We start from the raw sequence: 25,710 nt of genomic DNA on the forward strand, positions 1-25,710 counted from the left end.
AGGCGCCCGAGGCTTCGGCGGGGGGACGCCGCGGGAGCAGCCGGGCCTCGTCCCCACCTAGCGGCAGGAGCACGCTCCCGGGGGCGGGGCGGGGGCGCCCGGGCCGCGCCATCCAGGACGCAGCGCTCCGCCGCCGGCTCCCGCCCGAGACACGAGGCCGGTTCGCGCCCCGCCCTCCCTCCCTCGCGGCCTCGCGTTCGCCGCCGCCGTCCCCCGGTGTCTGCCTTTCTCCCGAGTGGAAGGCGCGCCTGCTTTGCTTCTTTTTTACTTATTGTTTTTTAAAGATGTTTTGTACATTCTGACTCGAATGGCTCAAGAACGGATCTGTGCCTTCCTGCGAGAGGAAGTGTTCAGGGCAGGCGGCCACGGCGCCTTAGGGAGGGAGCCGGCCCCGCTGCGTCTCCGCGGCCCCCGGCCGTGAGTCCCAGGGTCGCCGGGGTGGCCGCGCGGGGACCACGCTCCCCGGCGGTACGACTAAGCGGCGTCTCGGCCCGACCCCGGGCCGCCCTGTGCCGCACGAGGCCCCGCGGGGGCGCGGCCAGCGGGAGGCGGAGGCGGCGGCGGCGGCGGAGGCGGAGGCGGCGGCGGAGGCGGAGGCGGAGGCGGGGCGGCCGCTCCGGAGCAGCGGGAGCCCACAGCCCGGCTTCTAGCGCCAGGCACGCCCCGCCCCGAAGTTCCAGCCGTCGGCCAGGAGCCGTCGGGCTCGCGGGGTCCCCGGGCGGAGGGGGCGGGGCCCGGGAGGGGGCGGGGCCCGGGCGGAGGGGGCGGGGCGGGGGCGGGCTCGGGCTGCGGGCGGCGCGCGGGGCGTTCTGGCCGCACAGCAGGTCGGCGCCTCCTCCGAGAGCCGCGCGCGGAGGCTGAGGCGCGGGTCGAGGCGGCTGGGCCCTGGGCTCCCCCGGGCAGCGCCGGCCGGTGAGTGCGCGCGAGGGGCGCGGCGTCCGGGGGCGGGGGCGGGGGCGCGGGCGCGGGCCGGGAGGAGGGGCGGCGGGGGCCGGGCCGCGGGGCGCGCCGTCTGTCCGCGGCGCTCAGTCTCCCTGAAGCTGAAGAGGCGACCGAGTGGCCGCCGCCTACAGTCCGCGGGCTTTCCTCGTAGACGCCCCCGACCGCCGCCCGCGCCCCCTTACACGCCGGGAAAGAGCGGCGCTCGGGAGTCGCGGGCGCGCAGCGGGGGGAGCGGGCGGAGGGAGGGCCGCCGGGGCGGGGGCGGGGGCCCGGGCGGGGGCGGGTTGTGGCTTCGGGGTCTGGCGCTGGTCCCCCGTGGATGGGAGCGCTCGTAGCAGAAATGGTAGTTGGGGCTGCAGAGCACCGAGGTTCAGCTGTTTCCCCCTGAGAACCGGGAGGCCCGTGCCTTAGCCAGAAGCGCACCGAGTGTGTAGGGACCCCGGGGGCTCCGCGGCTCAGCGCCGCCGTCGGCCCAGGGCGGGATGGGGGGGTGGCTGGGATCGAGCCCCGCGTCGGGCTCCCTGCACAGAGCCTGCTCCTCCCTCTGCCTCTGTCTCCCTGTGTCTCTCATGAATAAATAAATAAAATCTTTTTTAAAAAAATGCACATAATAAGGCAGCCCTGGTGGCCCAGCGGTTAAGCGCCTGCCTTCGACCCAGGGCGTGATCCTGGAGACCCGGGATCGAGTCCCCACGTCGGGCTGCCCGTGCATGGAAGCCTGCTCCTCCCTCTGCCTGTGTCTCGGCCTCTCTCTCTTTCGAATAAGTAAATAAAATTTTTAAAAATGCACATAATATCCAGAACTTAAGTTAAGCTTGGAAATAGAGGGCAAGCTGAAGTATGCCCCAGGAAGCAGAGGACCTATTTGAAATGAAACTTGGAATCGCTTTTTGCCGGGCAGTCCGTCTAATGACTGTAGTATTTCTTTGTTCAGAAGACTCAGGTGGGAGGCCAGAGGCCCGGGAGAGAAAGTCAGACTAATTTGCATTAGAAAAAAGCTCCGAGGGAAGACCGCCTAGGTAAGGTTGCTCTGCCTGCTATCTTAAGTACACTGCTGGAAAGCCTTCTGGTCTGTTAGGGAACACCTCAAGGCCCAATCCTGTGATGTAGCATCTCTTTTTTTTCTCTTTAACTACTCTGAAACTATACAGAGTTACAAGTTGCTCATTAATTTATGAGTGATACCGAAGAATTGCCTCAATCCAGCAAGTATTCGAGCACCTTCCCTGTATGGGACACTTTGCTAAACGCTGCAGAAGAATGGAAGATAGAAGAATTTTCCAATTAAAACCACAGCAACAACAGTGGACTCACCTGTCAGGTGTAGACGCAGGTTTGTGCTGCGTCTTCAATTTAAATCAAAACCAGTTGAGGGACACCTGGGTGGCCCAGCGCTTGAGCGTCTGCCTTCGGCCCAGGGCGTGACCCTAGAGTCCCTGTCCCACATCGGGCTCCCTGCAGGGAACCTGCTTCTCTCTCTGTCTCTGCCTCTCTGTGTGTCTCTCATGAATAAATAAATAAAATCATTTTTAAAAATTGAGTTTTCCAGGCCTAATGTGTTTTCTCCTGGGAATCTTGTGGTTTCAGGCCACACATCTAGGTCCTTAATTTTGAGTTTATTGTGTGTGGTGTGAGACAGTGGTCCAGTTTCATTCTTCTGCATGTAGCTGCTCAGTTTTCCCAGCATCATTTATTGAAGAGACTGTCTTTTCCCCCATTATATATTCTTGCCTCCTTTGTTGTAGATTAACTGATCACGTATGTGCGGGTTTATTTCCAGGCTCTCTACTCTGTTTTGTTGATCTGTGTGTCTGTTTTTCAGCCAATACCATATTGTTCTGATGTCTGCAGCTTTGTTATGTAGCTTGAAATATGGGAAAAACAAGTTGAGTTTTTATCTCACCCTAAATGCCATGTGTGTCCCCCTAATATCCTAATCATTTTGTAGTTTTTCTAGCATTTTATTCCAAATAAGAGATTTTCTAGGAGATAGAACTAAATAAGAAGATATGTCCATCTTCCCTAGTGTTTGCATTATCATCAAGTTAATAAAGTCAAAATCAACAAAGTTAGGAGATGATTTTCCTTTGGTTTCAAACTAGTACAGCTGTGCACAAAAGAAGACAAAGTCAGCATGGATAAATGTAATCCTCTGGTGCTTCCCAAATTATATTTTATCTAAGTTCATCCTTTTGGAGGATAGATCCAATTTCATGACATCCTTCAGTTCTTTTGGAAGACACTTCCAGAAAATCTCCAATTTCAGAAACTCATTGTAGATACCAGCAATCATCAACTACATCATCTTCTCTTTAGCTTCACCCTCATAAACAGTTGTATTAGGGAATGGGGTTGGGGGAGGAGACAGATTTTTTTTAATATTGTCAAAGCTAAGGACTTTTTTCCTAGAAAATACATACACTATTCAAAATGTTGCATATCTGGGGTGCTTGGGTGACTCAGTGAAGCATCTGCCTTCGGCTCAGGTCCTGATCCCTGGGGTCCTGGGATTGAGCCCAGTGTTGGGCTTCCTGTTCAGCAGGGGTCTGCTTTTCCCTCTGCCCCTGCTCATGTGCTCTCTCCCATGCTCACTCTGTCTCTCAAATAAATAAATAAAATATTTAAAAACACACACAAAATGCTGTATATCTTTCAGGGGAATAAGACCTCCCTTGACGGGGGCAGTGATTCAGTCAGAGGGAAATGGAAATGAAGCAAAGATATGGGTAAATCCACAGAGTGGATACAACTTCATTTACTTTGGAATGGAAGTAAATACTTGGCCTTTTGAGTAAGTGCTCTGTAAATAGAAAGTAATAATTGTATTATTTGTAAAAGATGAAAGAGTTGCCCTGTTAATTTTTTAGTTGATCAGTATCAGCCTCTATCTTGAACATCATGAATCTCATTTTTTTTTTCTTGTTCTTCTCAAGAAAAGTGCTTCTGAGATTCTTCTCCTGGTACCAATGCCCTACTCAGAGCAGTTTCTCACATACTGACTTTTGTAACCATGAATTGCTCAGGATGGGAATGGTTGAATTCAGAATATGAACTTGCCTTCTCACACACACACACACACACACACACACCAGTGTTCACCTTTGGGAAGGACATGTATATGTGTGTTTGTGTGTGTATTTTGTATTACATAACTACCATATTCCATATAAACCACTGCGATAGCAGTAGTGTCTTGGGAGAGAGTTGGTTGGCATTAGGAATGAATGGACCACATTAAGAAACATTTTGGGCATCACTTCCTTCAAAGAACAAACCAGCAACCACTGGCTTACCTTCCCTTTCTTCTGTCCTAGGGCCGAGGAGCGAGCTCTCCATTCTCCAGCTCTCAGCCCTACTAATCAAGGTTTCACTGAACTATACCAGATCTCTCATCTGGGGACCTGTCCCCGGCCCTTTGTGCTGCACATTGGATTTGGGTAGGTAGAGGGCCCCCTAGAACTAATAAAATGGGAAAGCAGGTCATGGGTAGTGATAGATTTTATGCAGAGCACAGGATTTCTTAACATTTCCAGAGTCCTGAATCGTACACCACTATTTGGAAGGAAAGGGTAAGAGAGAGATTGCCAGAAGCAGCACAGCTTACCCTCTCCTTTTAACTTAGATCAGGACCAGCCTAACTGATCCTTAGATATGAAGCAGCTTTGACTTACCTTATTCTTGAGTGACAGCTAGGTGGTTGGTCCCAACCTTACAATGCCATTGATAGATGTTAATTGGATGAGTAAATTGGTGGAGACCATGGTTTTAATCCAAGGTGTATCTGTAACTAGGTGTCTGATCTTGGACAAGTAACAAGTCAGTTCTTTAGAGATTAATTTTTTTTATTAATTTTTTTTCTGTGTCATATGGGATCAGTAGTTGTATAATTCTATGCATTTGAATCACAGGAAAAGTTTATTAAAAAAAAAAAAGAAAGCAACTGGATCAGAGATTCTGATTTAAATTGGACTAGGGCAGGCCCAGACATCTCTGTTTTTTAAAAGCAGCCCCCCCCCCCCCCCCGCCCGCAACCAGGAAACACTAATGTCTTGCCAAGATTGAGAATCATTGGGTTAAGTACTCACCAAGAACTGATTCTAAGATCATGTCACCTGAAGATAGAAAGCAGGCCCACAAAATCCCTGGTCTCCATAGCCTGGCCCAGGATTCCATACACTCAGTGGTAACCAAGCCTAAATATGCCTTCCTAAGAAGCAGTCTGCACCGGGCCATTTCAGTTCATTCAGGGAAGGTGCTGTGCCTTCTCACTGCTTCAGTATTCCCACAGTGCTTTGCGAGTCCTTAGTGCCCAGTGCGTGTGATGGACTGAACTCGGTGTAACTTTGCCCATCCAGGATGACTAGCTGTTCCTCAGTGTCCCCAGAGACGATTGTCTCTCTCCTCTGGGTATCCATGCCAGTGTTCAATAGCCTGTTGAAATTTTTTCCTAGAGGTGATCTGTGACTGGTAGGGGTATGGGAGAAAAGTGTCAGCAAGGGATAAAGATGATGACCTTGATCGTTGCTGAAATGTGAGCTTCTGTGTCCAAACTAAGATAAAAAAGGTGATCCTCGCACCTTCTCAGGTAGTTGTAGACTATCCAGTTACCAGAACTGGGATAGGAAAAAAAAAGAGCATATTGTTTACCTTAGTCATTCGTTGGGACCCGGTCTTGTTGCCATTATGTTGTTAATTCTGTAGATGTTAACACTTTGAAAATTATTCTCAGATTTAAAGATATAACTTATTAAATTGTAATCCATGAAATTCATTTCTGTTTATCCTACTCTTTTTTTCTCCTATTGCCCTTCACATCCCAAAACACCTAGAAGACGAAAAAAACAGTATGTATGTGTGACTGTCAGATCAGTAAAAGAGAAACGGACATGAGTTGACAAAAGATGGAAAGGCATTAAGGAGGAGACATAGAACCAAGGGTAAGAGGGCCCATGGATTGCAAGGGAGCTGCCCTTGATTTCTTTCTCTTCTTTCTGCTGCTGGCCTTATAGCTGCTCCAGATTCATTTTCAGGCTTTCTAAAACGTAGGCAAATCATTGTATTTCACCTGCTATGTGTTGGAAAATATGGACTTGTGGCCCATGATTCCAGCATGTTCCCTGCCATCTTCCAATCATGGTGGATGGAGGGGTGTCTCTATAGGTGAATTGGCAGCCTGAACACACTTGGTCTAATCCAGCACTGACCGATCCCAGGGCCTGAGTTAATTCTAAATGGTGTCTTGGGTTGAGGAATATTTTTTTTTCTTAACCTAGGAAAGCTACTGACACCAGAGTTCTTTACCTTTGTGTTTTAGAGGAACTGCCCTTACCTGGTATCCAAGACCTAATGCAGACCAACAGAACCAGCTAGCTCCCACCTCTCCATCTATCTTGAGCCGGATCCCTGCCATTAAAAAAAGTCTTGTATTCATTTTCATATGCTTATTGCTGATCATTATTCTCAAATATTTAGTAATATTAGGCACATGCTATTTTGTTATTTCATAATTTATTCTTTACCTTCTTCTTAAATTAAGGTAGAGTAAATGTGGGGCACCTGGTTGGCTCAGACAGTGGAGCATGTGACTCTTGATCTGAAGGTTATGAGTTTGAGCCCCATGTTAGGTGTAGAGATTACTAAAAATCTTATTTTTTATTTTTTAAAAATATTTTATCTATTTATTAATGAGAGACACACAGAGAGAGCAGCAGAGACACAGGCAGAGGGAGAAGCATGCTCCAGCAGGGAGCCGGACGTGGAACTTGATCCCAGGTCTCCAGGATTAGGCCCTGGGCTGAAGGCGGCACCAAACCACTGAGCCACCTGGGCTGCCCTAAAAATCTTTTTTAAAAGAGGCAGGAGTAAATGTACTATGAAAAGATGGGTTTTGTCCTTATAACTTTAACTTAAAACTTTAACTTAAAACTTTAAGTAAAAAAATTATTACTAAACTCAAATGCTCAGTTGTGTGCTTAAGCATTTTTTCCTCCCACAAACTTAATTTTTGAAGTTAATAAGTATTTTTAGGGTTGGTCTGGTCCCTAGGATTCTTATTAGTTTGCTTTTTAAATCTTTACTCCCTCAAAACAATTAAATGTTGCAAGATAATTAGAAAAGAATATCCAGTGGAAATGTTGCAAGACAATTAGAAAAGATAAAATTTTCTTAACTGGTCCCTGTCTGATTGAACACTTAACAACAGTCTCCAAAGCTAGCAGGGGTTTTCATTTCTTTCTTCCCTCCCTCCTTGATTTCACCCATTCATTCAATAAATGTCCCGTAAATTCCTATTATGTACCTGTCCTTACATAGCTTTCATTCTCAAAGACAGACAATGAAGTGACATACAGTGTGGGTGAGAGGGCGATGCATGCTCTGGATGAAAATAAAGCCGGGAGAAGGCAGTGAAGGAGCTAGCTGGGCAGTTTTTAAAATCAGGTAGTTAGCTGGGATCCCTGGGTGGCGCAGCGGTTTAGCGCCTGCCTTTGGCCCAGGCCGCGATCCTGGAGACCTGGGATCGAGTCCCACATCAGGCTCCCGGTGCATGGAGCCTGCTTCTCCCTCTGCCTGTGTCTCTGCCTCTCTCTCTCTCTCTCTCTGTGTGTGACTATCATGAATAAAAAAAAAAAAAAAAAAAAAAAAAAATATCAGGTAGTTAGGGAAAGCTCCATTGGAGAAAATGATGGTGTGCCCAGGCCTGAAGGTGGTGAAGGAGAAGGTTCTGAGCAGCTCTAGGACAGGAGCCTGAGGCAGGCATGTGCCTGGCACACAGCATGGCAGGGAGGTAGGTGGCTAAAGCAAGGTGGGAAGGGGAAGGACAGGCCATCTGGGAGAGTGGGGGGTAAATGATGGTGTGCCCAGGCCTGAAGGTGGTGAAGGAGAAGGTTCTGAGCAGCTCTAGGACAGGAGCCTGAGGCAGGCATGTGCCTGGCACACAGCATGGCAGGGAGGTAGGTGGCTAAAGCAAGGTGGGAAGGGGAAGGACAGGCCATCTGGGAGAGTGGGGGGTGTGGGGCAGGAGCTTGGGAGAGGCTAAAGTCATCTTTAAGGGTCTTTTGGGGCCTTTTCAGGTGGGATGCTTATGAAGTGATGGGAAGATGAGGCTTCTTACTGTTTTGTCAACATCCTGGCAGCTTTGTAATGTTTCTTCTTTCTTACGCCTGCCCTCAGGGTGGTCTTCAGCTTTCTTTTCCTCACCAATCAGCCTCTACCCATTCCTTCCCTTGGGATTCCTTTCTTCCCAAGGTGGCTATGGAGTAGGATTGAGTCTCCCATTCCTTCCCCTTGCTTGCTTGCTACCCTGCAGATGAGGCTCTCCCTTTTTTTTTTCTTTAAGATTGATTTATTGATTGGATAGGGGTGGGAGTACAAGCAGGAGGAGGAGCAGAGGGAGAGGAAAAAACAGGTGCCCCTGCTGAACAGGCAGCTCCAGACCAGTCTTGATCCCTAGATCCTGGGATCATAACCTGAGCCGAAGGCAGATGCCCGACTGAGCCACCCAGATGCCCTGTTTCCCTTCCTTCGTAAAGAACGCACTATTAGTTGCTAAAGAATAAAAAGTGTAGGGTAGATTATCAAAGCCAACAATCATGAGCAAAATTAAGAAGTTTGTGCAATATATATCTTGCTTTATATGGTAGGCCAGGCAGAAAGGGGCCACATTGCTGGTAGGCTGAATTTAGCCTGTGTGTTTTGTTGGGTCTGCACATTGTTTTATAAATTCCTGTGTTGGCCTCTGACATTTAAAAGTTGATAAAGTTTTATTAAAGCGTAGTTTCAAGTTCTCTTTAAAAATTGGGTGTTCTATTAAATAAAGTGTTAGAATGGGGCACTTGGGTGGCGCAGCTAGGTAAGCATCTGACTCCTGGTTTCCACTCAGGTCATGATCTCAGGGTCCTGAGATCGAGCCCCACTTTGGACTTCACAGTCAGCACAGAGCCTGCTTAAGTTTCTCTCTCTCCCACTCCCCCTCACCCAGTTTGCATGCGTGCATGCTCGCTCGCTTGCTCTCAAATAAATGAATCTTTATATAAAGTTGTAGAATAGGCAAAACTAATCTTTGATGATTTTAGGGATGTACTAGGGATTGACTAGGAGCATGAGGAAAATTTCTGGGTGACAGAAAGGTTCTATTCATAATAGTCTGAAATGCATGGTGGCACTCATTAAACAATACACTGACTTGTGCAGTTTGCTCTATGTAAACTGAACCTAAATATAAAGAAAATGTTTAAATGGAAGCCAGTATGCAGCAGGGGCTGGGTTGGCATGCACTCTCTAGATTGGCACAGACTCACTTGGTTCACCTCAGTCATTGTCGTTACCTACCTGGACCCTCCTGTATGATTCCCACAGCAGACTCTCAGTGGTTTTGGTTTCAGCTATCAGTGGTGAGCGAATCTGTAGGGGGCCTGATATGTGTAATTGGCAGCAGAAAAAATAGTACCTGCCTCCAGGGTTATAAGTGAAGTATGAAAACAGACCTGATAGCTTAGATTGGTCAACCAGCATATATATCCACATCCATCTCTCAGTGCTATTCTCAAACTTAGGGTTCTGAGAGGCCTCTGGACATGACTCTCACCCTTCCACCAAGGGTCTCCTGTGTTTGCAGACACCTCCCCTGAGAGGATACAGAAAAGTCCCTTTTACTCCTATCAGCACTTACAACTTGCTTTTGTTACATTTGTCACAAAAATAATAGTGTGTACTATGGGAATCCTAGAAAGTAAAATAAAAATAAAGTTACCCACTATTCCACCACCCAAACGTAACCTCTGTTTACAATTTGGTAGTAAATGCTCTCAAATCCTTCTCATACTTCTATGCATTTTATTTTTTTTAAAGATTTATTTATTTATGATAGACATAGAGAGAGAGGCAGAGACACAGGAGGAGGGAGAAGCAGGCCTCATGCCAGGAGCCCGATGCGGGACTCGATCCCGGGACTCCAGGATTGCGCCCTGGGCCAAAAGCAGGCGCTAAACCGCTGAGCCACTCAGGGATCCCCCTATACATTTTATATTAAAAATACATTTGATTGATAAACTTAGCACACACCTCAATTTTCAAAATGAAAAAAAAAAGTAAGTGAAGGATTAAGCACAAGCATTTGCCTCTTTATCCTGTAACTCTTTTTAAAAGGCTATAAAATTATGCAAAGAATAGAACTCTGAAGAGAATGAGATAGACAAACGGTTGGAGGAAAGTAACCGTGAAACAGAACTAAAGATTAGCACAAGAAGGACCACGGTGGGAATGAGCGTGATCTTCTAGAAAGAAGCTCTGGGCATGAAGTCAGCAAGGACAGAGCAGGGATGAGCAGAGGCATTAAAGCAGAGAGATTAATGGAAATTCTTGTGCATTAAATAAAATGAACCAGTGCTTCTAATATGAGTTTGGTATTATAGATAAATCCTTTTTCTTCCTAGCTCTTGGAAAGAGGGTGAGCCCTAGCCTACAGACCAGTTCTTGCCCGAAAAACCCTAAAGTCAAACAAGCACTCAGCAGAGCCAACTCTGGTGCAATAGCCTCCTGATCACCATTTCATTCAGGGAAGGGTCCTATGCTGGAAACACTTGATACATGATAATGGAGGAAAACCAGAAAAGTCAATGAAGTCTTTGATTTGTAAATATAAATATATAACTACGAATAACCTGACATATGAAGGAGTATTAAAAATGATAGTTACTAATGCCAGAGGGGAGATCATTCAGGGCAGTCATTCAAAATAGTTTTTTAAAAATCTGAGTAACCTCAGAGTGATTAAGGAGATACTTCCATGCACAAAGACAGAATTCTTTTATTTTATTTTATTTTTAGACAGAATTCTTTTAGAAGAAAAATAACAGACCAAAAAAAATCTTTTTTTAAAAAAAAGATTGCTATGATAAAAATAATTAGAAGGACTAAAAGATAAAGTTTAAGGAATCTAGTATATAACATAGTAATATTAACTATACCAGAATTAAAAAAAAAAAAGTTTAAGAAATCTCCTGAAAGATACAACTAAATGTCATAGAGACAGAGAATATATATGCTAGAAAAGATAAAAAAAAACATATGAGGAGCAGACCAGTAAGTCCAATATCAACCTATTGGAGCTCTAGAAAGAAAAAAATTTTTAAAGATGGAGAGAAAGAGATTGACAAAGAAATACTAGGGAAAAAAATCTGTGTACTTAAGAAGTATGACAAAAAGGATCTATCAAGTGATTGGGAAAATAACATCCATACAAACATACAATTGTTATAAAATTTCAGAGTCCCAAGAATATAGAGAGGCTCCTAAAATTAGTATCTAAAAGGGAATATAAAGTCACTTAAGATTGACATAAAATTTCTCATCAATGAACTGGATACTAAAATGTAATAAAGCCATGCCTTTGAAATTATGATGGAAGGGGCACCTGGGTGGCTAACTGCATTAAGCATCAGACTCTTGATCTCAGCTCAGGTCATGATCTCAGGGTCGTGAGATCAAGCCCCACATTGGGCTCTGTGCTGAGCATGAAGCCAGCTTAAGATTCTCTCTCACTCTGCTCCTACCCTTGGTCGCACACTCTCTCTCTGTCTCTCAAAAATAAAAAAATATGAGGAAAAAGTATTTTGAACTTAAAATTCTATTGCCCATGAAATTATCCATGAAATGAAGACATTTCAGACATTCAAAGGTTCTAACCCTTTACTTAGATGTATACTTCCTGAATCAATTACCTAAGGATGTGCTCCAGCAAAATGAGAGTTAAAAGTGTAACTCCTCAAGTGCAATTAAAATAAATCCTGGACTGAAAGATGCTAACCAGACTTAGAAAGAAATTAATACAAATTAGGTCAAATAGTCAGTGAGCTCCAAGAAGAATGACTTGACTTCCATTCACTAGATAGAACCAGTGATGGGGAGTTTGCACACAATTATAATAATGGAACTTCTGGCAACATGAAGGATTGATTAAGCTGAGTTTTATGGACCTCCCCTCGGTACAGACTCACAAAAACAAAGGCTAAAACACAATTAAATGTTTAAATATATAGTGAATTTTAAATAAAGAGTACCAGAAGAATGCAGAAAAATGTTTTTAAAGAGCAGTATGTGCAATCTCATGCTCAGCACAACCCATAGGCATCTCTCTGTGGGATCTGGATCCTAGGGTGTAGGGATGGGGTCACACATTCAGACCTGGAAAGAAGACATGGCCTCAGGCCTAAAGAGATAAGGAACCACCCCTCCTCCCATTTAATATGAGCTCATTATTTTAAAAACCTGCCAACAACCATAAGGGAGTATCAACAAAAAAACAAATAGAAGAGTTAGATTCTCAAGAATAGAAGATAATGGAAATAAATGGACAAAATATTAAGTGTGTTAAAAACTTTAAAGAGATGAATATAAGACTAAAGGGAAAATAGTACACTATGAAAAAAAGACCAGCATATTTCAAAAAGAAGATATAGAAATAAAAATACAAACATTGATTTTTTAAAAATTAATATTCTAGCTAAATAACATATTGGAGCCAAAGGTAGATTAGTGAATTGGAAGCCAAATCTGAGAAAAGTTATCTGGAATCAGCTCATTGAAGTAAAAAGATGAGAAATGTCAGAGGTTTAAAAAACACAATGATACAAGAAGTTCCAATCAATGTCTAATAGAAATTCTAGAAGGGGGTAAGAGACTGAATTCGCCTGTATTTGTTCCATAAGTAAACAAAATGAAATAGTAATAAAACCTAGCAAAGGGGATCCCTGGGTGGCTCAGCGGTTTAGTGCCTGCCTTCGGCCCAGGGCGTGATCCTGGAGTCCCAGGATCGAGTCCCACATCAGGCTCCCTGCATGGAGCCTGCTTCTCTCTCTGCCTGTGTCTCTGCCTCTCTCTCTCTCTCTCTCTCTCTCTGTGTGTGTGTCTCTCATAAATAAATAAAATCTTAAAAAAAAAAAAAACCTAGCAAAAATAATGGAAAGTAAGGAGACTTAAATATTCATTTATAATGATAAGCATTCGTAGATAATGCCTAAATTCCATGATTTAAAAAATAGCCATATCATTCTATTACTCAGAATAGTAATTCTCAATCTTTATTTTTTTTTTAGTATTTTTGAATTTTTTAATTTAAACTCAATTTAGTTAACATATAGTGTATTATAGTTTCAGGGGTAGAATTTAGTGATTCATCAGTTGCATATTGCACCCAGTGCTCATTACATCAAGTGCCCTCCTTAATGCCCGTCTCCTCCTTCTCTTCCCCTCCAATAACTCTGTTTCCTAGAGTTAAGAGTCTCTTAGAGTTTGCCTCCCTTTCTGTTTTTACTTCCCTTCCCCTATGTTCATCCATATTGTTTCTTAAATTCCACATATAAGTGAAATCATATGGTTATTTGTCTTTCTCTGACAGACGTATTTTGCTTAGCATAATACCCTCTGGTTCCATCCACATCATTACAAATGGCAAGATTTCATCCTTTCTGATGGCTAATATTCCATTGTGTGTGTGTGTAATATATGTAATATATATATACATATATTACATATATACACACATATTACACACACACACATATATATACATATATTACATACACACACCACATCTTTATCCATTCATCTGTCAGTGGACATCTGGGCTCTTTCCATAGTTTGGCTATTGTGGACATTGCTGCTGTGAACATTAGGGAGCAGGTGCCCCTTTGGATCACTATGTTTGTATCCTTTGGATAAATACCCATAGTGCAAGTGCTGGGTCATAGGATAGCTCTAACTTTTTGAGGAAGTAGTTCCCAAACTTAGATTTGGAAATGTGTCAAAGTGACTGAAGGTGCTCCTAGCATTGAGTGTCAGGGACAAAAGCGCTAAATACACAGGGCAGTTCCACACAAGTCCCCCCAGAATACTAACAGCACTCTTTTTGAGAAATACTGACATAGAGTTCAAAATAAACCCGCCAGAGGAACTAAAAACAATAATTTTAAGAAAATAGTTCCAAGAAGTTGGGCTAGACTTGGGGAGAAGAGGGGTGGAAAACTGTTGTTTTTCATGACTAGCCCTCCCATAATACTTGCAGCTTTATCATGTCTGTAGTGTTTTGACTAAAGTTACCATTTCAGAAAAAGAAATGACTGGTAAACCACTAGATTCTTCTTCCATTTTTACATAAAGTTCAGAACTTTTTCTTATTAAAATATCTGTCACTCAAACCTGAGCATCAATTTCAGTTGCTGAGCTTTTTACCCCAAAGATGATTCTGGAAGCATATCTTGTGAGTATTAATGATCTTTCAGGTGTTCCAGTTGAAAAATAAATTTTAGAATTTATCAACTTATGGAGTCATAGCAAATTAATGCTGGAGGGGGGCTTCATTTTTTTAATAAAATTAAATAATTTTTCCATGGCAGAGTGGTTTTGATCAGTAGTTCCATTTTTTTTAAGACTTTATTTATTCATGAGAGATACACAGAGGCAGAGACAGAAGCAGCTCCTAATAAGCAGCTCCTTATAAGGAGCCCGATGTGGGACTCGATCTCAGAACCGGGATCATGCCCTGAGCCAAAGGCAGACGCTCAACTGCTGAGCCACCCGGGCGTCCTGATCAGTAGTTCTACTTAGAACAAAGCAGAACGTGAATAGAATCAAATAACTAGAGCATATGGATTCATTTGAAGCTTAGAGCCGGCCCCTTACCATCCTATAACACCTGGCTCTGATCAACCTCTCCAGTTTCATTTTCTGTAACCACTTAAAACATAATTTCTCTACGGTGCTTTTGGTATTCTACGAACATTTTGTATTAATTTTTACCTCTCACTTCTCTATGCAGAATCACATGCCCTGTCTTCTGCCTTCTACCCAAAATTCAAATCCAGTATCCTCTCTGAAGCCTTCCTTGACCTCTGCTCTCACTTGTAATGTGCTTAAAACCACCATACCTCATTACCTCAAATAACAAGTGAGAATACATGCCTCTAATTAGTATAATTTAGATAAAATTAGATAGACATTCTGGCATGACCAGTCTGACACACGGTTAATGAGGCAGCCTTACATACATATAGGGTTTCTGAAATCAAAACACCTGAATCCCATCCCTGTTCCACCAGAGCCACAAATACATCATCTGAAAAATGTGGATAATTCTTTCCTCTCATGGATACTGTGATTCTGTAATCACAGTCTCAGTAAATGTTAGCTGCTATAATTATGTTTAACTATTGTGCATAAAGAAGCAGCTCACATAAATGTCTACCATTCATATTATTTTAAGTCCACTTGTAAGTTTTTATGTACTCCCTTTGTAATTACCCAATACTTGAAATGAGTATTAACATTGTTTACAGGTGAATATTTTTTATTTATTTTTTTATTTTTTTTTATTTTTATTTTTATTTTTTTTTTACTATCGCATGTGAACTCACACAGACCATAGCCAGAATTCTACTTGTAATACGAAAAATTGGGGGTTGCCTGGCTGTCTCAGTGTGTAGATCATGTGATTCTTGATCTCAGGGTTGTGGTTTCAAGCCCCACGTTGGGTGTAGAGCTTACTTAAAGTAGCCAAAGTGTCCAATAATAAGGACGGTGGTTAACTAAGGCATAAATGTGTATATTAGAAAATATTATGCAACCATTAAAAATTATGCTTCTGAAGCTGCTTATTAACATGGCAAAATGTTTATGATATCACATTAAGTGAAAAATATTTAATGCAGGGGCACTTGGGTGGTTCAGTCAGTTGGGCGTTGACTCTTGATTTCAACTCAGGTCATGGTATCAGGATCATGATATAGAGCCTTGTGTCTGGCTCCATGCTTAGCATGGAATCTATTTCAGATTGACCCCCTCTCCGTCTTTCTCAAATAAATAAAGAAAATCTTTAAAAAAAATTTTTTTACTGCAAAACTATTAAGATAATATCCAGCCATGTAAATATATATGTACAAATATATGTATTCAGATTCAATATGTATTATTTATGCATGAGAAAAAATGGAAAATTTCCAAATTTCCACAGTGCTCATTTATTTTATAATGAGGAAAAAAACCCATAATTTATATATCAGATGCCCTGTCTCATTTCCTAAATGATATTTTCTTGCTGACAATCCCTTACTCCCATCCCCAGAACTTTCTTTATTCCCCTATATGCTCTATCATTTCATATGCTTCTACCCACCTGTAAGAAATCCTTAAAAGAAAAAAAAATCCTTAAAAGGGGATGCCTGGGTGGCTCAGCGGTTGAGCGTCTGCCTTCAGCTCAGGGTCTGATCCCGGGGTCCTGGGATCGAGTCTCACATCGGGCTCCCTGCATGGAACCTGCTTCTCCCTCTGCCTCTCTCTCTCTCACTCTCTCTCTCTCTCTCATGAATAAATAAAATCTTCGAAAAAAATCCTTAAGAGGATGTAGAATGCTGCAAAAACATTAGATGACAAGGTTCCTGAGGGCATGTAAACTATGGCCTATTGATCTCTACACAAACTTGAATGTGACAGCCAAACTGGAGGTGGAGAATCATATTGAATGAATGAATAGAGACCCAAGGCATTGAGAAATGGAGCAGGTGAAAGGAAATAAAGGTGAGATTGATTTAAAAGGTAATCATAGGTGTCTCTTGAGTCCTTTTATTCTAAGTGCTTTATAATTCTTATGTTAATCCCCAGTGCAGCACTGTTGGGACTGGCTAGACAAATTATGAGCATCCACATAATGGCATGCTATGCAGCTGTTTAAAAAACAGAACAATGAGGGAGGTGCCTGGGTAGTTCAGTCAGTTGGGTATTGACTCTTGGTTTCAGTTTGGGTCATGATTTCAGGGTCATGAGATCCAGCTCCATGCTTAGCGAGGAGTCTGCTTGAGATTCTCTCTCCCTCTTCCCCTCCACCACATGCAGTCTTGCACTCTCCCCCCTCTCTCAAGTGAATAAATAAACCTGTAAAAAATGAGGACTCTTATTGTGATATGGAAGTGAGATTGCACTTTAATTCTTTTTATATGTGAATTTTTGAGGCTATGTGAATAAAGTAGTAATTCAGAAAGATAATTAAATAAAAACAGAAGAAAATCATTATTCCCATTTATGTATAAGCAACCTGAGATTGAAGGAAATTAGGTACCCTGCCTACAGTAGTAATAATAATAGTCACTTATTGAGCATCTACTGTGTGACAGGCCCCTTGATAAGTACTTTAGAAACATTCTCTAATTCCTCATGGATCTATATTGAGATTTTTTTTCAGTGTTACAGCTGAAGAATCTAAAGGAAACAGAATTTATTTTCCCATCTAGGACACTTTGGAAAGTAATAATTACTTTGGGACAGCAAGCATAGGCCAGGGCTTACAGTCACTCTACTTAGAGAAGTCAAATAATGTGCCAGATGTCCTGTCCTAATGGCAGAATCAGAACTGTGGTCTGTGTGACTCCACAGCCTATGTGCCCAACTGCCATTTACAGATAAGCAAATGAAGGGACAGAAAACTTACATACTTCGCAAAAAACATATATCTATTAAGCTCCAGTTCCATCATCTAAACATAGTCCTTCTGAACCCAACGCCTACATTATGATGCTGCATCTCTGGATAGAAATCTTTTTTTTTTCTTTTTTAGATTTTATTTATTTATTCATGAGACACACAGAGAGGCAGAGACACAGGCAGAGGAAGAAGCAGGGAGCCTGATGCAGAACTTGATCCACAGACTCTGGGATCACGAACAAGCCAAAGGCTGACACTCAACTGTTGAGCCACCCAGGTGTCCCAAAGCAGAGGAATTTGAGAAAAGTATGATAAATAGAAGAAGGAAACGTTGGGTAGAACCCAAGCTAGGTACTCTGGCACCTTTAGCCCCTACCATGCAAATACCAAATGTCTGGGAGCCTGCTGCATGCTGGAGTGTGTGCTGTGTCACAGAGACAGTGGGCCTGGCCTCACAGAGCCTACTGCCCACATTCAGGAGCAGCTCGCATAGATTTTAGGGCCTTTGGCTCTTTGTACATATTGGCCACTGCAGTTAAGCAATGATTGTTAATATGAAAAAGCAGATAATATATGAAGAGTCCCAAAAGAATAGAGAAAAGGAAGCAGGTTTGTTTTTTTTTTTTTTCAAATTGCTTTCAGGAAAAGGCTGATAAAGTCATAAGTGAAAAATTTTTTTTCTGGATTCTAAGTCATGAGCCTTTTCTATATGCTATGTCCATTATAGTAAAGTTTATGCCCTGGGCAGTGTAGAAAATTTTCATAATATATAACATTTTTTTGCACTCTGTTTATTTGAGGGAGAGATCCACAGAGGGAGGAGAGGGAGAAAGAGAGAGAAGAAAGGAGGGGCAGGGGGAGAGGGAGAAGCAGGCTCCCCACTAAGCAGGGACCCCGATGCAGAGCTTGATCCCAGGACCCTGAGATCGTAACCTAGATGCCTGACTGAACCATCCAGGTGCCCCATTAAATAACATTTATTTTTGTTAGTTGTTCATAGAGAAATTGCCCGTAGAGAAATTATTTGAAAGATTATAGTAAGTTTGGGCAAGTGCTTGCATGCTTGGAATGAAAAGGTCAACACAGGCATTAAGACTAATTAATTGATTAATTAATTATATAGTTATAATTAGAGCTATAGATAGGTAAGTTGATTACTTTGAATAGGTGGATGGATGCCCTGAGTGTGTCTTCGGATACCTCCAGTCCACAGTGAAAAATGTTTACTTTCCAACTTAAAAGGATTTATTGAACTGATGTGTATATGATGATGGGGTGGGGTGTCTTAGTTTCAGACAACTGAATCCATTCTGGCTAAATTCACAGAGATTTAATTGGCATTTTGTTTTGTTTTGTTTTTTTATATTTTTATTTATTTATTCATAGAGACACAGAGAGAGAGAGAGGCAAAGACGCAGGCAGAGGGAGAAGCAGGCTCCATGCAGGGAACCCGATGTGGGACTCCATCCCAGGTCTCCAGGATCACACCCCGGGCTGCAGGTGGCGCCAAACCGCTGCGCCACCAGGGCTGCCCCTTAATTGGCATTTTGAACAAACTTGCCAAACACAGTTCTCAGAATGTTCTCACTGGAAATATCATTTAGAGATGAAGACAATACTAAGACTCAAAAGAGGAAAGTTGTTTTCCTATATTCATTCAACAAGCATTTTGGAGTTCTAAATAACCATCACTGAACAGAAATCCACGGCATTGGGTTTCTGCTCACAGTCGAGTTTCCCAACAGGTTGTTCATCAGTCTCCCTCCATGAGTTTTAAACAATGCAGATTCCAGAATTACTAAATCAGAATCTCTAAAGGACCTGGAAATCTGTCGTTTCAAGCTCCCTAGGTGATTTAGACATGCTTTCAAGTATGGAAAGCCCTGGTCTAGTTGGCCCCGCCATAATAGTATTGAATGGCTCAGACACTTGAGATGCAGAAGTAGGCCTGGATGGACCTTGACTGTGACCTCCACTTTGGAGCATCTCCCACAAAACCATGGTGAATCTCCATTATCGGCAAGCAACTAATTCTTGCTTTGAGTTTGAAGTTAAAAATTCCCACCATTTTGTTGTAGTTTTTATTTATAAACATTTGTGCCTTTTCAACTTGATGATTAGGAAATAGGAAATAAGGAATAGGAAATAGGAAATAAGGTTTGTTTTTTGTGAATATTTTTGGAGAAGTCACTTAGCCCCCACATGAGAGTAGATGGATCTGTTTTCTCACTTGCCAAGGGAGGGGGTTGAATTGGATCATCTTCAAGATTACTTTCAGATCTAGAAATCTATGATGAAAGATGTTCTAAATAGTTTTTAAATTCCTTCTGTCATAGCTATGGAAAACAGGATTTGAACCTGTAGGTCATCTCTTTTTTCTGTCACTAGTATTTTTGTTGGAAGACCTGTCAGAAGATTTGTCCCTTTAGACCAACTTGAAAGTGACTTTTCTCATGTGAGAGTTTGTGTAGTTTTACAATTGGTGATTTATATTTCAATCAGCACACTGGAACCTCAGTATCTGTCAGATAAGAGCCTGGTCATTTGATCTGCTCATGTTGGTCCCTTGGTTTCTTTGCCATTCTTCTTCTGATAAGGTGGTTATTGATAGCCTTCATGGCTTTAATTATTTAACCATTATTGATGAGCATTAAGAGTTCCCCCAAAGGACAGCCTTTCTTTATAACACCCTCTTTTCTGTCCTATTCTTACCCTTTCCAGCATTCCTTTCCTTTCCCAGGTAAGAAGAAACTGCCAAACAGATATCTCAAGGAGACATAGACTATAGCCAGGGTCCTAACACCTCAAAAATATTTGAGAATCCCCTCTTTTCTCTGTCTCTTCCTAACCTATAAAGTGTTACAGTTGCCACATTTAGCAAAGATATAAGATACCAGTTACAGTTGAGATACGGGGAGGCACCTGGGTGGCTCACTTAGTTAAGTATCTGTCTTCAGCTCTGGTCCTGATCCCCGGGGTCCTAGGATCAAGCTCAAGCTCTGAGTCCGGCTCCCTGCTCTGTGGAGAGCCTACTTTGCCCTCTCCTCCCTGCTCTTCCTGTCAGTATCGCTGTTTCTCTCTCTCACACAAATAAATAAAGCCTTTTCTTTTTAAGTTGAGATAAAGGATAAAAAGTTTTTTGAAGATTTTATTTATTTATTCATGAGAGACAGAGAGAGAGACAGAGGGAAGAGTAGGGAGCCCGATGTGGGACTCAATCCAAGTACTCTGGGATCACGCCCTGAGCCAAAGGCAGATGCTCAACCGCTGAGCCACCCAGGTGTCCCAAAGGATAAAATTTTAATATAAGTATGCTCTATGCAATATTTGGAACATACCTACCCTAAAAAATTATTTGGTGCTTGTCTGGCATTGAAAATTAATTGGACATCCTATGTTTTATTTGGCAACCCTACAGAGTGTACATACCCTAATGCTTTCCTAAATCCATCTAATGTTTTGAGGTCTAACTTTGAGACTTACTCCTAATTTCAACCCGAGATGAAATGTTTGTAACGACTGAGACTATATTTGCATAAACTTTAGCGGGTATTGCACTGCCCACCTACACACAGCCCCCTCTTGTTTTGAGAATATAAGAATAGAAAGAAAACTTTGCTTGAAAAACTTTAGCTACATATTTTTTGTAATTTTTTATTAAATATTTCAAAGACACACAGAATCAAAGATGGTGATATAATGCATTGCACACAATTTATTTACACCCTATCCAGTTTTCCTTTTTTGTTTGGATGTGGGGTGTTTATATTGCCATTCCCTAAGTCACTAAGTCAGTGATTTTGAACTTTAGCTGTGAGTTATCATCCCCTGGACAGCTTTTTAAATTCTCAGCCCCTGCCTGCCTCCCAGACCAATTAAATCAGAATCCCTGGCAGTAGAGTCAGACATCAGTAGCTGCCCGGGTGATTCCAGTGAGTAGCTGGGGCTGAGAACCTCTTCCCTAAATGAAAATGGCAAATTCAAAGAAATATTTTTACTGCTAAATCATGTCCTTATATTTCAAATTCATCTTCAAAATCGTTTCAAGTTACTTGTGGTTTTCTTATATCTTTTTAATATGTATTCCTCTGTCTCTCTTAGGTTTTAAATCAGTGGTTCTTTACTCATTAAAATCCTCTTAGGATGCTTTTAAAGAAAATGCCTGAGCTCCCCTCCTGGAGGTTGTGCCCTAATTGGTCTGGTATAGGGCCTAGGATTTCTTGTTTTGTTTTGCTTTTTTGTATATTTTTTTTTATTGGAGTTCAATTTGCCAACATATAGTATAATACCTAGTGCTCATCCCATCAAGTGCTCCCCTCGGTGCCCATCACCCAGTCACCTGAATTTCTTGTTTTTAAAAGCACCTGAGGAGATTGAGTTTAGGCAGAGTTAAAAGCCAGTGGTTTTTTTTTTTTTTTTTAATATGTCAAATACTTATTTAGCTGATCATCTGAATCTCCTGGGGAACTTTTTAAAAAAAATTTTTTTTGGGGGGGGGGGGCACCTGGGTGGCTCAGCAGTTGAGCATTTCCTTTGGCTCAGGTTGTAATCCCGGGATCCTGAGATTGAGTCCCTGCGTCGGGCTCCCTGCATGGAGCCTGTTTCTCCCTTTGCCTGTCTCTCTCTCTCTCTCTCTCTCTCTCTCTCTCTGTCTCTCATGAATAAATTAAAAAATCTTTTAAAAATATATTTTTTATTTTTATTATTTTTTTAGTGGAAGAAAACAAATTTGTGTGTTTATTAGTTTCTTCTAACTTCTTCTAGTTAGAAGAAGTAGACCCATTCCTACCTGGCAACACCTTGTCCATCTCTGGTCTAATTTCTCTTTCCTCAGAACTCCAACAGCCTCTCTTTCCTTCTTTCTTATTTTTTTTAAGATTTATTTATTTCTAAGATCAGTGGGGAGGGCTGAGGGAGAGGGAGACAATCTCAAGCAGACTCCCCACTAAGCACCCCTGAGACCATGACCTGAGCTAAAATCAAGTGTCTGACACCCAACCGACTGAGCCACTCAGGTGCCGTCCTTCTCCCTTTCAATACAGTTCATAGAAGAGAAACAACGCACCTTTCTAGCACCAGATCTACCAGCCTAAGCGCATTTGTATCCAGATGCTCTGTCTTCCTGCAGTGGACGGGGGTGTGCTGTCCTTGTCCTCCCGAAGGCAGGTCCTGCTTATACACAAGAGCCAGCATCTAGGTAACTTTTAAAACACACATGGAGGGACGCCTAGGTGGCTCAGCAGTAGAGCATCTGCCTTCGGCTCAGGGCATGATTCTGGGGTCCTGGGATGGAGTCCCACATCTGGCTCCCTGTGGGGCTTGCTTCTCCCTCTGCCTGTGTCTCTGCCTCTCTGTGTGTGTCTCTCATGAATAAATAAATAAAATATTTTTTAAAAATTAAAAAAATAAAAACAAATAAAATACATGTAATTGCCCTGCCTAATAAAGTAGAAGGAATTTTGAGGTTCAAAGAGGAGGAGAAATGAGGTATTGGCAAATGACCTTCAGAGTAATGGATGTAAATGAGGAATCCTGTCAAGAATAGCCAAAAGACTTTTGAGAATAAGGATAAGAATGTCTAATACTTCAGAAATATTATATTTTCGGGACACCTGGTGGCTCAGTAGGTTAAGCATCTGACTTTGGCTCAGGTCATGGTGTCAGAGTCCTGGGATCAAGCCCCACGTTGGGCTCCATGCTCTGTAGGGAGTCTGCTTCTCTCTCTTTCTCCTCTGCTCCTCCCCTGATCCTGCTCTCTCTCTCAAATAAATAAAATATCTTAAAAAAAGAAATATTGGGGATCCCTGGGTGGCTCAGCAGTTTGGCGCCTGCCTTTGGCCCAGGGCGCTATCCTAGAGTCCTGGGATCGAGTCCCAAGTCGGGCTCCCGGCATGGAGCCTGCTTCTCCCTCCTCCTGTGTCTCTGCCTCTCTCTCTCTCTCTCTCTCTGTCTATCATAAATAAATAAATAAATCTTTAAAAAATAAAATAAATAAAAAAATATTTTATTTCCTCTACTATGTTTCAGTGTAAACCTATTCTGCTGCTCTGAAATCTTTGGAGAAGTCTGTCACATATGGGTACATACAGCAATGCATGCCCATTCCCACGCAGAGTGAATATCCACTGTCCAGGTTCTAACCCTGGAAATCCTATTTCAGGAGGTTCAAAGTGAAGCCCTGGCATCAGTACTTAAAATCTTCCCCAGACCACTGTGGCAAGGGGCCAGGTTTGGTTCCACTGAGTATAGATGTTACAACATCCTTAGACAATGTTTCTCACAACCCATCCCATTGACATCTGGGTGAATTTATGTTGGGGAACAGTAAAATCAATGGTAAAACAGGGTCTTTGCAACAGGGGGAAAAAAAGTCTGACTCTAATTTTTAGACCTCCCTCAGATCAACCTTGTCTTTTTCTCTTGGAGTGGCTTTATGAAGGAAGATATATCTCAAATGGAACAGAAGATGACCATGGAGGTGTATAGAAAAATTAATAATAATACATTTTAAAGCAGGTTTAATCTTCTATAACAGAGAGGAAGCATGACCTACATAATCAGCAGTCATGAGCACCAATCCAAAGATACCGTGCATTCGTCAAATACTGAGCACCTGCTAAGAGACTGGGACTGAGCTAGGCCCTTGGAACTCAGGGTATGATATGGCCTCAGGCATTACAATCTAGAGAGACCGTTAATTATAATCAGTGGAAGAAAACTGGAAAATTATATTAGTAAGTATAGACCCAGTCCACAGGGGATTAGTGGTAAGGGAAGACTAAAGAGAAACAGAAGACAAAACCAGGCTTTTGAAAGATACAATGATTAGGGTGTAGGGACAATGGAAGGAGAGTGAGGGGGGAAATCGCATTTCTTTTCAGAGTGGATGGAACTGTATGTGTGGGCACAGTGGCGTAAACCAGCATGGTATATGTTGCCTGAATTACAGATGGTTCTACAATGCTTTCATCTAAGGTTCTGGAGGAGTTGGGGCAGGTGGAAGGCAGAGTGGTTGTGTTGCCCCATGTCAGACTCCACTCACATACATCAGTGCTGTCGTTCTTTGGCTATTATGATGCATTCCTAGAGTGGCCATAAAAAGTTAGCTGAGAGATGGCCAACCAGCCTTGCTAGCCTGAAACAAAAGACACATGATATCTGTCAGATCTGCTGCAAAATCCTCGTTCTCCCTCCTTATTCGGTACTTGCCTGCATTTGCTGTTAGACTTCCTTTTTAATCTAGACTCTGGAATTTTTAACCTCCTTGGACATAGGCATTTATTTTTGTGTGATGTTTTGTGGTTGATCACACAAGCCTGAGTTCAGTGTGAATGTAATTTCAGGTTGGTGAAAAGTTGACTTTTCATCAGGCAGGAATGGTCTTAAGCCACATCAGTAATCCCCCACACTCCTATGGTCACTGCATAGACACTAACCATTAACTCATGCTAACCCCCATCACCTCTGCTGTCAACTTCCTTCAGTTGGGAACACTGGCTTTAGTTGTTGTGCATTCAATTTTTATTATAAGGTTTATAGTTCAAATATACAGACAAATACTAAGAATCATGTAACACCCATTTACTGACTGCAAGGCTTAATCAAATCTGAACATTTTGCTCTGTTTGCACCAATTGTTTTTATAAACTAAAGCATTGTAGATACAGTAAGTTAAAACTCTGTCTCCCCTGAGTCTGATTCCCCTTCTCTCTGAAGGAACCACCATCCTGATCCTAGTGTTTTTCATTATCATTCATGGTTTTATACATTTATTACATATATGTGTCCATAAACAACATATAATATTGCTTTATACATTTTTAAACTTTGTTTAGATTACTGCATCCTTGAAGTATCTATCTGTGCCTTGCATTTTTATTGAAAATTAAGTTTTTGAGATTTATTGATGACACAAATAGATTTAGTTCAGTTTTTAGAACTACTTTATAGCATGCAACATATCACTATACCAAGATTTACTTTTTATTTTGTACAGTTAGGACATTTGAGGGTTTTTTCCCCCAATTTTTCAATATAATAAAGCTGTAGTTAACATCCTTGCACACATTTTCATTTGCACAAATATATTGGGTTTTTATTCCTTAATCATTTCTTTTACTCATATTAGTAGCATTCATTTTATAGCATATATATATATACGCTGTATGCTAAATATATATAACACATAATATGTATATTTATGTATAAATCATCCTAATTGTCTCAAACATGACAATATCATCACCTTTAAAACAATATCATAATATTGCACTGATATTTTCAACTTGTAACTTCTCACTA

The 25,710-nt window shown here is 42.1% G+C and overlaps 1 protein-coding gene across 6 annotated transcripts in view; it reads left to right on the forward strand.

Moving 5' to 3' along the window:
- Nucleotides 1–793: 793 nt before the first annotated feature.
- SLC26A5 (solute carrier family 26 member 5) overlaps nt 794–25,710 on the forward strand; it is a 57,906-nt gene continuing 32,989 nt past the window's right edge. For 3 of the 6 annotated variants that reach the window (XM_038562772.1, XM_038562777.1, XM_038562774.1), the window contains exons 1-3: nt 794–912; nt 4,257–4,379; nt 5,772–5,879. The gene's annotated coding sequence lies outside the window, so the exon portion shown is untranslated. Of the gene's footprint in view, nt 913–1,876; nt 1,962–4,256; nt 4,380–5,771; nt 5,880–25,710 lie in introns of all 6 variants that reach the window. The other 3 variants (XM_038562773.1, XM_038562775.1, XM_038562776.1) reach the window with 3 other exon arrangements.

Source organism: Canis lupus, chromosome 18 (genome assembly GCF_011100685.1).
Source record: "Canis lupus familiaris isolate Mischka breed German Shepherd chromosome 18, alternate assembly UU_Cfam_GSD_1.0, whole genome shotgun sequence".
NCBI classification, from domain to species: Eukaryota; Metazoa; Chordata; class Mammalia; order Carnivora; family Canidae; genus Canis; species Canis lupus.